Source organism: Lagopus muta, chromosome 1, assembly GCF_023343835.1.
Source record: "Lagopus muta isolate bLagMut1 chromosome 1, bLagMut1 primary, whole genome shotgun sequence".
In the NCBI taxonomy this organism is placed as follows: domain Eukaryota; kingdom Metazoa; phylum Chordata; class Aves; order Galliformes; family Phasianidae; genus Lagopus; species Lagopus muta.
This window is the reverse complement of record NC_064433.1, coordinates 103,027,790-103,045,230: the sequence shown is the minus strand read 5'-3', so window position 1 is coordinate 103,045,230 and position 17,441 is coordinate 103,027,790.

Here is a 17,441-nt window from a genome sequence, read left to right as displayed (position 1 = left end):
TGTGTTCTCCCTCATAGTTTATAAAATTAAAAGTTTAGTAACTTTGCATGCTTACCAAATGGTTAATATAATTTATATATGGAACAAAACACTGAGAGAAATTGGTATTCCAAGTTCCCTAAGATAAGAAGTAAACTGAAATACTGGGGCATACTGCTGGTGGCCTTCGTGTTGCTATTGTTGCTGCCTTCATTTTAAATCACATTATACTGATTTTTTGTTCTCATTTTGGTTGATCAACTCCTCATGTCATACCTTTTTTTTATCTCAGATTCATGAGAAAATTAAGGTTTTTGTTATTATGCTGTGTATGTGTACATTTAGAATCAGTGTGTGCAACTGTGTGTGACTCCTTCCCTTCTGACTCCAGATTCTGTCGATTGTATTCTACTGGATTTGATAGCGATGTTTCAAAAATGCTAACAGCTTCCAGGAAAAAGTAGACTTTTAAGATAATGAAAGGACTTACAATTGCAACCCACAGCAAGAGAAAGCTAAAACTTGTATCTTGTATAATGCTGCCAAGGAATCTGCACAAGACAACATTTGCTGCTCCCACAACAACTTTTCATTATAACAGTGATAGAAAAGCTTGTAAAATATAGTTGCTTAAAAATATATATATATATATATATATATATATATATATATATATATAATTATTTTTATTTCCAGAGACACCAGAAAGTATCAGGGAGACAAATGTGGCTCCTTCATATGCTAAAATGCTCTTGATTTAGTGTGATGAAATGGTTTGTGTTTAGCAGGTGTTGCCATGATAACACATACAGCAGTTTCATATGATTGAGTTGTTCTAGTCAAGGGGGATCTTAGGCAGGCTGCTTGAACCCTTTGTTTCATGATCCAAAATTCATGTGATATAATATGAATCTTTTCATTGACTTTATCAGCATTCAATTCAGGCCACGTTTATATTCTACGTTCATAGATTAAATTCATATGATAGCAAGAACAAATAATCTATTTATATTCCAGGAACTAGAGTGCTATTATGCCATCAAAAAGATTGTCAAAATAGATGTACTACGTACAGAGAATGTTGTTAGCTCACTGTTTTGTTTCCAGTTAATTTATTTTTAAAGGTCACATGGGTTTATTTTAAAGGTTACCCAAACAGAGTTTAAAGCAAGCCAACGCCATGCATACCTTCTGCAGAGGCATTGGTTGCAATGTCTGAGAAGTGTGGGGATCCATTCCCTGTTCTGGGAGAGAATTATCTATTTAAAATTTGGAAAAAATTTATATGTCAGATGGAATAAGCAATCATAAAGATAATATTAAAGATAAAGACTAGGAGGAAAACAAAACCATGGTACAGGTCTTTCTGCTCTGTGACAAGTGGTACTCATATCTAGACTGAGATTTTGGAAAAGTGGAATTGTCTGTGTGTAGACTGTAACTCAAAGCACGTTGAATAACATAGCATATAACAGAAAGGTTTCATGTAGACCACGCATAGACATTTTACTGATTTTTCTTAATGTGGCCTTGAACAACACAGTCCCTTATCTGACAGGTATTGATGATATAAATGCACCAATCATACCAAATTCTGCAAAGTGTAGCACATGTAACTATGCCAATAGTTATGAACCCAAGCCCAGAATTGCCTGAAGTCCTGAATATATACGGAGCCAGGACTGAACTGCTTGTGGTCTGCCTTCATGCTTTGCTCTTTCCATGCTGGCACACAGCTATGTGTGCTGTGCCATTGGCACAACAATACAGACTTTCCCACTATTGGGATGTGTCACGTGTTATCAATTTAAGGATTTAGGTACATCGTATATGATCATGCAGTTAAGACACATTTAATTGCCCCTTTTAAGAGGGGATAAGTTATTAAGGATATGTTTCACAAGGTAATATGATATGTTTGATGGACACTGTCTAGAGAGAAGGACTGAGCTGATCAAGCATATATCTCTTTCAGACAATTTAGTTAAAAGGCAAGGAATCGCCTCTTTAACATTCTGAAATTGGCTTTCAGCCACTGGATGCATTGACATAAAGTATTTGTTAAAGCTCTGTGAAAATGAAGGTTATTTCCAAGTGGCTAAACTACATTTGTACAGAAGAGTGTCTGACTGTCCCTGCAAAAATGCTTAAGAAATATACATACACTGCTCAGGATCAACACCCAGTATGTAACTGGTGCAGACTTTGTTCCACATCTGCTGATCTTCTCTCAAACTTGTCAGTAAATAACTGAAAAGATCTCATCAAAATTGTGGAACCTATGGAAACAGATTTGAATTCACTTTAAAAAATGAGGATTAAGGAGTCCCATTCCTTTTTTTTTTTTTTTTTTTTTTTTTTTAATAAAGGACTCATTATTGTCAGGGACGGGATTCAATTTTCCTTATAATTTAAGAAGATATTACAGTCATAAAGTAACTGTACAGTAAAAAAGTATGTATTTAGATTTAAACTGATATGAATATATGCAGATATCTATTTGAATCTTTCATCAATTCTGCATTGGTGTAACTTTTAATACTCTGTTTTATTAATACTGCTTTCTCTGAGGACTCACAAAATATCATTTTTAAACTCATACATTTGATATATGTGTTCCCATATTCCTGAAGTTACTTGGGAATGCTGGTGTTTTTTGTTTCTCAGCAGAATATAGTTTGTCCATCTTTGCTATTCTTCTCTGATTTTGAGCCCATTGGTAGAAAAATCGGTAGTTTATGATTTCTATCTCCCAAATAGGATTTTTCCTCACTAATACTTATCTTTCAGATATTAGCTGAATTCTTGCAAATCTTTAACCATGAATGCTATTTTATACATAAATGTCAACACGTTGCCATTCTTTAAATCTTAGTTAGAAACTTGGTTTAGATTTCCTTGGAAACTGATCAGATAAATGATAAAAAATCATTAAGTAATATTAGATTCTGCAGCCATACATTGCAAGAATATATTTATAATATTTTCTATTTAGGTGCCCTGCTGTAGCGTAATCTTTTACTTTTTCAGAAGACAACTAGGTCAAATTTATTTTTGTTTCTTTTCCTTTGCTGGAAGATTTAACACTGAAATATGTGAAGTGGGTTTGCTTTGCTATTCTGAATGGGAATATATTTTTTCCATAAATGATGGAATGATTAAATGATTAAATAGAGTCTCTTGTGATTGAAGTGATAACGAGCATTTGCAAAGCCCATAGATATTTTTGTCTAATTAAAAGTGGTAATGAGCACTTGATACTGTACACAGTCTATGCGAACACAGTAGAGGATGAATACATTATGTCAGTTTGATTGAAAACCTGTTCTGTTGATACGCCTTGTAGGTTCCTTGGTTCATGCTATTGATTGCTTGATATTAGTATCAAAGTCCTTAAGTCTTACAAACAGTGAGGTTGCAGACAAAAATCAGAATTCGTATATTGTGCTATGGAAGCGTATGTGTCCCATCCTAAGTCTTATGCAGTGATTGCTTCTTCTGTTTAAGGACTGAGAACCTTTGTATAGATTTTACAATCCAAGAGCAACAGTGTCACAGTAAAATGACAATTTCCAGTCACTGGATTTTTGTTGTTTTCTTGACTACTGGAAATAGATCTGGATTCACATTCCATGGGAAGGACTTGTTAACAGAGGCAGCAACAATTATACCTATTTAAAAACAAAGTGAAAAAAATACATTTCCAACATTTTCAAGAAATTTGGAAAAGTCAACATGACCTTCAGTTTTGTTTGGTGAAACATTTCCAAGGCTGACCAAGTAAGAAGCTGGACAGTAGGAAAAGCAGGAGGTCCCAGGGGTGCTGGGGACGTGGGCTCCAAGCTGCCAGCCTGGCAGCCCTCCTGCAGTCTTCATGTCTGCCTGGTGAGCCTGAGATCCCAAATGTTTAGGAGCCTGGGATCTAGGCCTCCTAGGATGAAGCATGTTGAAAGACCAAACTAGGCCTCCTCATGTACCTGTAAGCTGTAAATTGTGGGATGCTGGGAGAGTTGAGCCCAGGACAGCCCCATGCTACTTGAAAGGTCAAATGAAATGTCACCATGTCCAGACTCCCACATTCTGAAGTAGACAGGAAAAAGGCATCTGGAAGGCAGCCTGCCGGGGGAGTGATGAGAATCGAAAGAATGTTCTGTCTCTAGTGAATCTAGTGAAAAGTATTCCCTGGAAAATTTCAGGGCAGCTGCAACTCTTCTACTGATGCTCTCTTTTGATAAAACTTTATTTTGAGGTATATGAACAAAAAGATGATCCTGTATTGATTTTGGTCCTGGGTCCAGAAACTAAGAAAAAGACTGTGAACTTTCCCCAAAGGATGCATTTCTGCTCTGACCTTGTGCATACTCTTCTACTAAAATCAGTTATTAGTTTGCCATAATAATCAATTACATTGACATTGAATTGTGAATAGGAAATAAATATCCTATTTACCTTTTCCAGGACCTATTTGTAGGTATCTCATGAGCTAAAATACTTGAAAGATAGGGGGGCTTATGAGAACTGGGCAACATTTAAACAGCACTTCTTCCTCAAGATCAGTGCATCCCTAAAAATAGGAAACTGGGGAGGTTAAGCAGAATGCCTGTGTGGATGAGCAAGGAGCTTGTGAATAAGATCAAAGGGAAGAAAGAGGTTTATGAAATGTGGAAAAAGGGTCGTTTTCCTGGGAGGAGTATAGGAGCACTGTCAGGGCCTGCAGGGAAGTGACGAAGAAGGTTAAAGCTCACCTGAAGCTGAAGATGTCGAAGGAGACAAAGGATAATAAGAAGGGTTTTTTTAAAGTTAGCAGTAAAAGGAAGACTGGAGATAATATGGATCCTCTGCAGAATGTGGGAACTGGCCTGGTAACAGGGGATGCTGAGAAGGCAGAGATGCTGAACACCTTCTTTGCTTTGGTCTTCACTTCAAAATTCCCACATGGGACTCTTGGACACTGGAGAGAAGAGAGTCTGGGAAATAGTGAGCTTCCCTCTGATTGAGGAGGAGGTGGTCTGGGAACATCTGGGTGGGGATCAGTGTGCACAAATCCATGGGCCCTGATGGGATGCATCCATGTGTACTGGGGAGCTGGCAGAGGTGATTGCCAAACAGGTATCATCTTTGACAGGTCTTGGAGAACAGGAGAAATGCCTGATGACTGGAGTATAGCCAGAGTCGCTCTGGTCTTCAAAAAGGGCAAGAAGGAGGATCTGGGAAACTACAAGCCAGTCAGCCTCACCTCTGTCCGTGGAAAGGTAATGGAATAACTCGTTCTAGATGCCATCACCAAGCAATTGGAAGAGAAGAAGATCATCAGGAATAGAAAGCTTGGATTCACCAAGGGAAAATTGTGCTTGATCAACCTTGTAACCTTCTATGATGGCATTACCAGCTGGGTAGATGGGGGGAGAGCAGTGGATGTCACCTACCTTGACTTCAGCAAGGCTTTTGATTCTGTCTCCCACAGCATCCTGACAGTGAAGCTGAGAAAGTGTGTGGTAGATGTGTGGATGGTGAGGTGGATTGAGAACTAGTTGATTGGCTGAGCTCAGAGGATTGTGATAAGTGGTGCAGAGTGTGGATTTGTGACTAGCAGTGATCCCCAGGGGTTGGTGCTGCGTCCGGTCTTGTTCAATATCAGATCAGATTGATGAGGGGATAGTGTTCACCCTCAGTAAGTACGCCGATGTACAAAGCTCGGAGGAGTGGGTGACACTCCTGAAGGTTGTTCTGCCATTCAGCAAGAGCTAGAAAGACTGGAGAGCTGGGCAAGGATAAACCAGATGAGATTTAACAAAAGAAAGTGTGGAGTCTTGCACCTGGGAAGGAATGACCACAAGTATCAGTACAGGTTGGGTCATGATCTGCTGGAGAGGAGCTCTGTGGAGAAGGATCTGGGGGTCCTGATGGATGACAGGCTGGCGAAGAGCTAGCAGTGTGCCTTTGTGGCCAAGGAAGTCAGTATTTTCCTGGGATTTGCATTAAAAGGAGCGTGGCGAGCAGGTCAAGGGAGGTGATCCTCCCCCTCTACTCTACCCTGGTCAGGCTTCACCTAGTCTACTGTATCCAATTCTGGGCTCCCCAGCACAAGAAAGACAAGGGTCTCCTGGAGAGAGTCCAGAAGAGGGCCACAATGATGATAAAGAGCCTGAAGCATCTCCTCTGTGAGGAAAGGGTAAGCAAAGTGGGTCACTTCAGCCTTGAGAGAAGAAGACTCAGAGGGGATCTAATTAATGTTTAGAAGTATCTAAAGTGTGGGAGTCAGGGAGACATAGTCAACTTTTCAGAGGTCTGTGGGGACAGGGCAAATGGAAATGGACACAAAATGGAGCATAGGAAGTTCCGCATCAATATGTAAAGGAACTTCTTCACAGTAAGGGTGACAGAGCACTGGAACAGTCTGCCCAGGGAGGTTGTGGATTTTCTTTCTCTGGAGATATTCAAGACCAGGCTGGATGTCTACTTGTGCAGCCTGCTTTGCAGGGGGGTTGGACTTGATGATATCTGGAGGTCCCTTCCAACCCCTATAATTCTGTGATTCTGTGATCCTGTTTATCACTGGAAGTGCAACTGGGGAAACAAGATCTGGATTCTCTTGCAAGAGATTTGAAAACGATTGCTCATAGTCTACTGCTGCAATTACACTTTTCAATAGCCACAGGTCCAACTGTAAATAAGCAATGTACTAACAAGATCACTCATCTTAGATTTGAGCAAGTGTACGGTGTTTTCAGGTTTAATGCTTAAAGGGGTTTCTGCATGTATGGGATGGAAATGTTAACTAACAAGTGTATTTCTTGCAAAAGAAACAGATCATGTTCCTGAAATGTCTTAATGGGACATTACTGTCTATTTTGTAGTTGCATATTCTTGAACAGAAAGCGTAGTGAAATAATTTTAGCCACAATCTTGCATTTGTAATGAGAAGTGGAGGACACTACTTGGACCATTTACCTCTAGTGGTCATTCATTTTTATGCTAGACTGTGGAGTCACTTTGCTTTATTTATTCTTTTGGCCTCTGGTATTTTTGCTGTTCCAGCTTATTTTTTATTTTTATTATTTTTAAGTCTCCAGTGGACTGGAATACAAACTCTGCAAATTTATCAGGTTATAATGGATGGCCAGGAATGATTAATGTCATGTGTTAGTTTTGGAGTGGTTTTGGATGTAGATATGCTGCAGACTGCGGTGTTTTATGGAATTTTAGATTTAAGTGCAGCCTGTCTGTATCCTTCACATATTGTTTGCTGGTTGTTGCTGATTAATCACATCTATTGCAGCTGTCGTACTGGAGGGATTTGAACAAACCATGGACTTTTACATTTTTCCCCTTTTTGTAGTGCCACAGTACAAAAAATGTTTGAACAAAATGTTCATTCTATTCTTTAAACATGTTTGAAAGGTAAGATTAATTAACTGTGTTTTCTATTAATACATTTCAAGTTGGATAAGTCTAATAACTAAGCTTATTCAGTAGCCTTTACCTATTCTATTAAGACGAAAACCTGGAATACTTATTTCCTTCAGTATCCCTATCCCTATTGATGTTTATGGAGCTACTCAAGTAACTGGAGGAGTTCTATCAAATTTTTAGGCAGAACTGAGGATAGAAATGATGCCTATGTTTTTATGAAAGTACCGAGTGCAAGTTGAAGATTCCCTTTTTTGTATTTCCTTAATCCTTGTTTTCACTTCTTATTCTTACAATTGCTTGCTGGATAAATGGTAAATCAGGGGCCACAAGAGGGTCCTCTCCAGTATAATTAGATCCTAATGTCTTTGATGCAGGCAGGCATTCACTGTTACTCTACACAACACTTATCAAGGCAGAACTCACTTTTGTAGAAAAACGAAAAGATAAAGGTCAACATTTCCAGATGTCTGCTCTTTCTGGAAAGTTCCTATTTCCATATTTTAACACTAGTGATATTTTTTTTTCAGGGATACTTGTCTATTCTGCTCCTCTTGTTGCCTATGTTACTGTAGGGAGCTTAGAAACTTCCCAGATTATCCTCATTTTATGTATTGAGTAGGAACCAAGTTTTAGACACACTTTTCAAAGAAAGTATATCAAGTTGTATTTTTTTTGTTTGATTTTCCATATATACTCACCATTTCTGACAGTGTGTTGCTTTCTAGCACAACCCAGTCGATTCCCATGGTCTGTTCTTCTTACTATAAGCAGCACAGAGCTTTTGATGAATTCTCTAGTGGTCCAACATGAAGAAATTTTAAAATCCTGGGAGTGAATATACTGTAAAAGAACTTAAAGGGAATTTATACTAAGGCAGATCATGTGTTTTTTTTCCTGGGATCAGTGGCATTCCACAACTCTAGGGTAAGATACTGCTTGAAGTTCACATGGGTGTGAGTGGGAAAATATACATGAGGAAGTGAAAAATAAACATTATCTATTAAAGAAGGAAATGCTTTAAATTCAGTGAAGATTTTAAAGATTAATATCATTTTTTTTTCATCTATTAAATATTCACCAAGTGTAACTAACTAAAAAGATCTATTCTGGAGTAAGAATAAATATAGCTTTCCAGTATAGCCTTGCAGTACTAAATATTGTTGAATGTAAGTATTTAAGTCACATACATTACTGTTAATCTTCAGAAGAAAACAGAAAAATACACATTTTTTATTTGAGCTGTTTTTGTGAATCTTCTGGGAAGTGGAACCTCTGTCCATGTGGGAGGCACCTGACTTTAACAGGTGCTTTTTAATAAACACCTAAAGTTCCTGGTAGGTTACTTAAAAATCTCCTTTAAATCTACATATGTAATCACTTCTTGACCAAGACCCTGCATTTCTATATTGCTCTGAGAATGGTCTGCTTGTGCACTGACATCTCTTGTCTTGAATCCTCATTGCCCCATGAGCATGGTATGAGAATAAACTGCACAAAGAACAGATTAATTTTGTTTCCTACCCTCAGATCATCTGCATTCCTAGTCTGTTTCTTGAATAATATATTAAAATCTTTTTGATGTATCTTGTTACTCCCATAATCCTATTCTATTTCTGGACCTCAGAGTTGCTACAGTTTAAACAGAGTCATCACAACTAATCACATCAGCAGGATATGGCATATATCATACCAAATACAAATAAAATCACATTTTTAAAATATTTTCATTTGGTATTTAAAGTATCTCTATTTTACAAACAAGAAGTGATGGATTATGTTATAACTGGACATGAAATATCCTCTTCATTTTGAAATCAGTCTCTTTGAAAAGAAATGCTGAATGGTAGAGGTTGCATTACTGGTATACTAGAGATTTTTAGTAAAGTTTGGCTTCAGATATTATGTGTGAAATTAAATGTTGAAGTCTTTTTAGAAAGTAATATTGAATGAAAACAGATAATTTGTACAGGAAGTTCTTTACTTCTTGTTTCTGGGAAACACCACCTCACCAATCCTCTCCAGCTTTGGATATATCCATTATTTTTCTCTTCTGCTTCATGAACTACCTCCCACAATACAATGCCTAGCACTTTCTACAACCCAAGTGTTATATAAAGGCACAGGTTTCTATAGATTATATGCTGCCTTAAGACTTAACATTTTTTAAGGGAAGTGTTAGATTCCCACATCTAAATGTAGGGAAGATTTTTAAGAAATCATCAGTTTGCATTGGATGCTCAGCCTTTTAGTTGGCTATTGCTAAGCATCCAGAGTTGAGCATACAGACTAGAATACATGACGGATGATAGGAAAACGTAGCCACAAGCAATTTTTTGAAATGGACTGGTTGGAATGACTTTGATTTTGAATTCCCAGTTTGACAAAGAGTAGAATTTCTTGATTTCAGTAATTGCATTCTCTAAAAAACAGGCTTCATTTAAAGTGTTCCAAAAGGGTACACAGTGTCACTTAACAGCGCTGAAATTATTGGCTACTGTTTATGGCTGAGAACAATTTTAAACTACTGAAATTATAAGTGCTGAACAATGCCATGATACTTGTGAAGACAATACTTCTTTCCATAAAGACAAAAGACAGATTATGCATCTGCTGTTACAAGTGAAATCTGTCACTCCTCCTATCTTTACCATGAAAACTGTATTTTCTCTAACTATATATATATATGAAATGTTTTTAATCAAGATAGAATCCAAAGAGAATATAATTCATCAGGCTATGAAGATCAAGTTATTTTCAAAGAAAGATGCTAAATGATTTGCTTTCTTCATGTCTTGCACGTTCTGTCAAAAATCATTGAGAATTTCAAAAAGTCAGAATTGACTAATTGAACTGCCTAATAGCTGATGAGTCTTTTTTGATGTATGTGCACATGCTCTTTGAAACAAAGGAAGGAGGGAACCAGTTTCTTGCCATGTTACTATTAAACATTGTTTTGCTTTTTTTTTATATTTGAAGATTAGATGATCAACAGTTTAACAATAATTTAATAATGGTTAAATTAAGATCCCAAGGGTTAGCAGTGAGAAATGTTGAGTTACATTTTTTGTTTTCTGCACAGTATTGTTGCAATTAATTGCTAGTGGCCTGGCCTCATCCCTTTGGGATTTTTGGTTTATTTCCAAACCCGCTGCATAGCCTTGCAGTCTTTGAACTATACCAGGCCTCAGACAATATTAAATCTTACTTCTGTGTAGTAAAGTTTGTACTGTATGAGAACATCTTGCAGTCTCCTGATAATATCTGGTAATCCCGAAAGAGAGGGATACGTCATAATGACTAAGTTTAGGAAAAGTACAATAAAACTTTAAATAAAACTGATTAAAACTGAAAAGCAATTACTGAAAACTCCGCGTGTGGGTAAATTCTGAAACACATTGTACCTTACAAAAATGATAGCATGCCTTGGAATTAGCATCTGTAAACTGAAGACTCTTGTTTATCCCGTAAATGCAACCAGAGTGACTGAAAGAGGATTAAACATGTCTTCCTTATGTTACTCATTCAGATATTTTGGGCCAAGATATCTTTTTGGCAACACTAAGATTTCTTAGAGCTCTATGGTCTCATTTTCTTGATTTGCTTAGTACATACCTTTGTTCTTTATTTTCTCAGTGTACTTACTAAATTGTCAGCAAAAAAACTCTGGTGTCTGTTATATGAAGACCAGGAATGTTTTTTTTTTTTTTTTTTTTTTTTTAAACATATTATTTTTGAAAAAAAAAAAAGAAAAAAAAAAAAAAGGCTGTACCTTTGTTTATGATTCATCTTTGTTTTCCCATGATCAGCATTAAAATCCCCTGCAATTTCAGGAAGAAAAAATGAATAAAGTTTAGGTTTTGTGTTGTTATTCAATACCAAAATTACTGGGGTTAAAATTAATGCATGAGCATCTTTAAGCTGGAAATGGTTGGGAAGTTATGGTGAAATATTTTTCAGTGGAAAATGTAATTTTAGAAATTTCTTGTTAAAACACCAAAGCTCTTTATGGATATATATAATTCATGTAGATACAATTTTGTGGACAAGCTTTCTAGAACAAATGGGAAATAGAAGGATGACACAAGCTGTCATTGTAGTATATTCAATAGGCTAATTAACTGAAAGGTGTAAAATGGATGTCCCTTCTTCCCTTTCTAGAAACAAATACGCACTCTCATTTCTTGATTTATTATTGTTATTATTATTATTATTGTTATTATTATTTTAATGCTAAATTTGGAATTTTCTTAATATCTCAGTAATGGTTATCGTTATATTATTATGATTTTTCCTCTCATGATTTTTCCTGCTCAGCATGCCTAATTACTCTGAATGAAATATTCTTCTAACAGGGATACACAGCTTCCTTTAATCAATCCTACTTCTTCATAGTCACCTGGAATACCCCATATGTCACAGTCATAACCTCAGTGTCTGGTGCATTTTCCAGTGCTGGACATCTCCTAACCCTTTCCTGTTGTGTCAACAAGGCAGATTCTTGTCACTGTGTCAAGGTATTTCAAAGGCATTTGAATGTTCATTTATTGCTGTTGACAGTGTAGCTGGCATAGCTGAGATCCCTTTGGCACAGAGGCAAAGGGCAGTGCAATTTGAAGAGATGAGTTAAACGGCCCCCTCTTCCCCATCTCCTCCATCTCATGCCCCATGACTCAGGACACTTCTCTGTTGCAGTGTCTGATGCACGGACTCAGAAGCAAATGATCTAAACCGTTTATTGCAAGTTCTCACATCACCTATATACCCTCACAAGTTTTCATTTTCTAGTTTTCCCATCCACCTTTACATGTCAGCAGCGCATTCTATAAAATACTCTTCAACCGTTCATACAGGTGCTTATGCAATCAGAGCCGTGAGACGTTTCTTCTTCTAGAGATGCTCTTGGTTCTTATGCTGTTTATCTTGGTCCACAGCTTCTGCTCTGAACAGTTTTTCTTGTATTCCCACACTCCGTCACTCCCAAAATACCATTACTGATATTTAAAGCTGAAAACTCTAGTTAGTCTCAGAAATAAAAGGATGACAATGCATCAAATATGGCCGTGGGTGAAAACTTCCTTCTGACAGTCACTTGCTCTTTGACCTGATCTCACAATTAGCAGATCATTCTCCCTGAGATGCACATGACTTCATCAACTGTTTCCAGATTGCCATCCCCTGTGCTCTGTCAGTTTGTTCTGGGCTTTGACTTCCTATCACATTTTTCTCCCGATGATAGTTCCTTCTAACCTATTTCAGGATCTGAGAAGATTACATTAGACAGAAATTCCTTATTGCAGACATTTAATACTAGAAATACACATCTCAGCAAATCCCTAATAGAACTGAATCCAGTGCAGTACTTCAGGATTTTCATAATGGTTTAGTTTTTAAAATGTCTTTTTCTTTTTAATTTCTTAATACGTCAGGCCTGACTGCAATTCTTTTCATATGAGATGATGTTGCACTTAATTGGCCAATTAGTAGGCCTTACGCACCATACATGGTCTGCCCTACTCAGTAAGACAGCCTGTACTGTAAATATTCCTTCACAGACAATGTCATGAATTGCTGTCTTCCACTGCATTTCTTGTGCACTACTGTGTCTTGTTTTGCTGTCTATATAATAAGTTAGAGACAAAGTCCCATCTTCTTCACTCTCAATTCCTTTGTAATTAGAAACAGAAAAGATTCTGTAATGCCACTATTTGAGCAAATCCGAAACCCCAAAGAAAGGTAAGTTCTGTTTAGTTTTCCTCATTTTCACCTACCTGTTGCTTCTAAAATAGGAATTGAACCGTAATAAAATAAAAGGATGGTGCAACACATGATTAGTAATGTTTATGCCTAAACAGTGAGAGAGCTAGTCAGATGTGAGCTGACTCTGGAAGGGCACCAGGAGACAAGCGCTGTTGACTTTTCCGTTGACTCCAAAATGCAACTACCCCTGCATTCCTGGTAACTCATTTGAACCAGCTGTCTGTGTTCCCCTTGGTTTTAGGCTGTTTTTCAGCAGTGCTGTGATGGCTTATGCAACGAATGTTTGGGAAGCAGAAATCAGAACTGCATAGTTTTTATTTTTCATTGGAAAAAATCAAGCTATTTTCTGTAGTAGTAACCAGGGAATTTGATTTCACACTATCTCCTTGTCTTTGAAATGAAAAATAAACTCATACTAAGATGTCACTGGAAACTTACCCATAAAGAACATACTGCCTGTACTGTAGGATATGAAAAGCACAAATTCGAAGAGCACTGTAATGGTGGACACATTACACCTGCATACTGGAGCTGTATCTTTTACATGTCCCACTGATCTCAGTGACGGCTGAACAGAATATGCACTTGTTCCCTAGGAAAAAAAAATGCAGAGAGCTTAGACTTATGTTACAGTATCTAAGGAGTAAATTCTTGTGTGCCTCAGCACACTCTGTTACCTAAGAAGAACAGAGACACTGGATCTGAAACTGGAGTTCAGAATAGACATTCAGGCTACCTCTTACTTTGGGGTAGAAAAGGGGATGTATCTTAGCCAACTAGGTCTAATGTTTGAATGAGGTTAATACATCCTGCTTGATCAGGAAAATCAGAGAACGTCCAATTTTGTAGCCAGTGTTGAAAAAATTATATTACTATTTTATGGAGAGATGAAGTTAAACACAGAAAGAAAAAGAATAGATGATGCAGAGAGACCGTGTCATCTTACACCACAAAGTAAAGATGTACATCAAAATCATATCATAGAAATGCAATATCTCCCTTTCCCTTTCTGTTTCTCTGTAAACTGAGTACTGGCAAGTGCGTATTTGTTGCTGTCTGAATATCAGCAGTGTTCTGTTTTTTAAAGCCAAACGCAAATTTGTCTTTTTTCATTGCTCTCTTGTTCCCTGTCATGACACTGTCATGTGTCATGAACTGTACTTTTCAAAAAGATGTAGGGCACACAGGGGACACTATAAAGAAGTATATAAGGAAGCAGGTCATTTTACATGACCTCTAATGACAGAAGTTTGGTAGGGGCTACATGTAGTGGGTCTATTTACTCCAGGAATTAGTTACTCTTATGCAAACAGCGTAATGTTGAGAAGCTGAGTCACTGAGGAAATGGAGCAGGTTTTGAAAAGTGATCTCTTGCCATTGACGTACATGTGAGAATATAAATGTTTTTGTTTTACGGGAATAGAACATCTTAATGAAAGGAGCTGGAAGGAAATCCAGCATAATCAGTAGTACACATCACATTCATTTTTTTGGCGTGGCTTTTTCAGGAATTCAACATGTATGAGTTATTTTCATTATAGTTTAAATGCACCATTCAGACCATAGTCTGTTACCTATTAAAAATGGTACGATCTGAGATGCATCCCTCCCACTTTCTCTCTTATTCAACCAGGCAAATTCGGTCACTGGGTAGCAAAGACCACAACCACAGCTCCTGATGTGCTTTCCTGTGAGAAACGCAGTATTCTGTGAGACTGCACTTCTACCAGCTGAGGGTTTCACATTTGCAAGCAGGCTGAGGGTATAAACAGACATTTTCTGGGAGGAGATAGTAGTACACACAGCACAGTTAATGGACTGTTTTCTGAATGGAACAGCCAAAGTCAGCTTAAAATATTTATATGTCACTACAAATACAAATTCCCCTTTCTCCAAAAAAAAAAAAAAGAAAGGGAAACAGAATAGGAAATGGCACTTAAAAAGGTTACTGGGAGGACGCAACTGCTTTGAGTTGTAGCCTCAGATCAGCAGAGAACTCAAATATATGCATGAAGTCCATTTTGTTGAAAGAGACAACTAGAAAACATTGCATTCCTTTGCCCACTTCTGTGGGGACTTGAGTTCCTCCCAAAAGTCTACTCTCTCAGTTGCAGGGTATGTTGCAAGAATTTTCAGCTTCCCCAGCTATCCTATTCTCTTCTGGACGTGCTGCCCAAGAAATCTGCGCCAGCACTTACATCAGCAGAAGTGTTTATGTGCTGAATTGCCACTGGATGAAAGATAGAGAAGACTGGCAAAAGCCTACCATCAATAAGCAAGTTAAGATAAAATACGATTTACAAGAACAGTGAGGCAAAAAGTAGGAGAGGAGTCAAATTCTCTGCATTGGTTTGTTCAGTGACCTTAAACAATGGACATCCTGTAAATCTTTTTATTTTCCAGTGGTTTCATTTTCAAGCTTTTAAAAAGACTGAAGAGCATTCAAAGATTTTTATTTTTTGTTTATCTTTCATATAATGGTGGGAAAACCATCCCAAAAATCTCAGTGGTTCTATAGAATGAGACACAGCTGAAAATGCTTTCCAGAAGAAAAGATTATTTTTTACTGCAGTGCTTTGCACTCCTTATTTCATCAAACGAAATGGAGTTTTTCCATTCTTTTTCAATTTCAACATTTTTTTTTCATGTTCTCTGACTTATCCTACAGTGTCCAACATCAAATTTTGATGACTTTGTACTAACTCTCATGAAAATAGTTTATCGACTTCTGATTCTTTTGACCATATTTGTGCAAAGGAAAAAAATATCTACTTTAACTGCTCCAAAATATGATTTGGCCACTAAGTGAAGAGGGTAGGGAAACAGTCCCAGTTTGCTTTGAGTACTTTGATGTGGTATAATCATGACCAGTGGAAAACTGAGATTGTGATTGTGGCTTCATAGGGCTGGAGGTTTTCATGTGGGTTTCGAATCCTTTTCAGACAGGCTGTAGCCTTTAAGCCAGAAGGGCAGTGCCAGGCCACATCTCTCCTTGCACAAGAATCATCCCGGCCCTTTGCCTCCAGGAGAGGGTCTGGCAGGGCTGGCAGAGCTGCATTCTAGATTTCTGTGTTTGGAATAGCAAGGTGTGAGAAAAAGGAGGACCTCTTGCAAGCAGTAAAGTAGGGCAGAATTAAAGCAATCGTGGAACACAGGCAGTGGTGCTGATATGTTAGAACAGTAGCGATTTCTAGGCTTTTAACCATGGTCACACTGACATTTACAGCTGTAAAATCAGGCTGAAACAGTGATCTCTGATATTGATACTCAGAAGGAACTTTTTCAGAGCAGTCCAGACTGATGTTGGCTTTAATCACAACAGTTTAGGAAAAGCTGGACTCTATTAAGCACTGAAAACCTCAGTGCATAAGTCTATTGAAACTGAAGACTACTGAAATCCCTTCTTTCCAGAGAAGGCCATTAAAAAGTCTATTCCCTTAGTTTCACCTTATCCTCACTGTTGTAAATGAGATCACTTTCTTATTAGGTCCATTCTACTCTTGAGTACTACACTTGAAAAGCACACAAGAATGCATTTAGTGGCTTAAATAGCTGTATTAGTTGTTATTCTGTATATGACAAAAGCAATAGCTGGTAGTTCTCCCGAAATATCTGGTCATACGAGATTGCTCTGCACAGCTAGATGTAGTGTCTTCAAGGAAGATAAAATAAAGTCTGAATTCCTACCAAAGCTTATAGAATTGTAGAATCATAAGGTAAGACCTCTACGATCATCTATTCCAACCATCCACTTTCCATCAATATTTCCTACTAAACTATGCTCCTCAGTGCCACATCCACGTGGTTCTTGAAGACCTCCAGGGATTATGAGTCCACTATCCCCCTGGTCAGCCTGTGCCACTGGTTCACCACTCTTTCAGAGAAGAAATTTTTCCAAATATTCAACCTGAATCTCCCCTGACACAACTTAAGACCGGTATATCTCATCCTATTGCTGTTACTTGCAAGTGGCCAAACCCAACTTGCCACAGCCTTCAGGTCATTGTAGAGAGTGATGAGGTCTCCCAGATTGAACAACCCCAGTTCCCTCAGCTGCTCCTTATCAGACTTGTGCTCTAGACTCTTCACAGCTTTGCTGCCTTTCCCTGGACTTGCTCCAGGGACTTAAAGCCTTTCAATGGGGGTCCAAAATGGGAAACAGCTCTTGTGGTGCAGTCTCACCAGGGCTGAGTACAGAGGGAAATCACCTCCCTGGTCCTGTTGGCTACATTACTTGGTATGAATTTGGTATGAAGTCATTGCATCCTGCAGTAGACCTTTCACAATGCGTG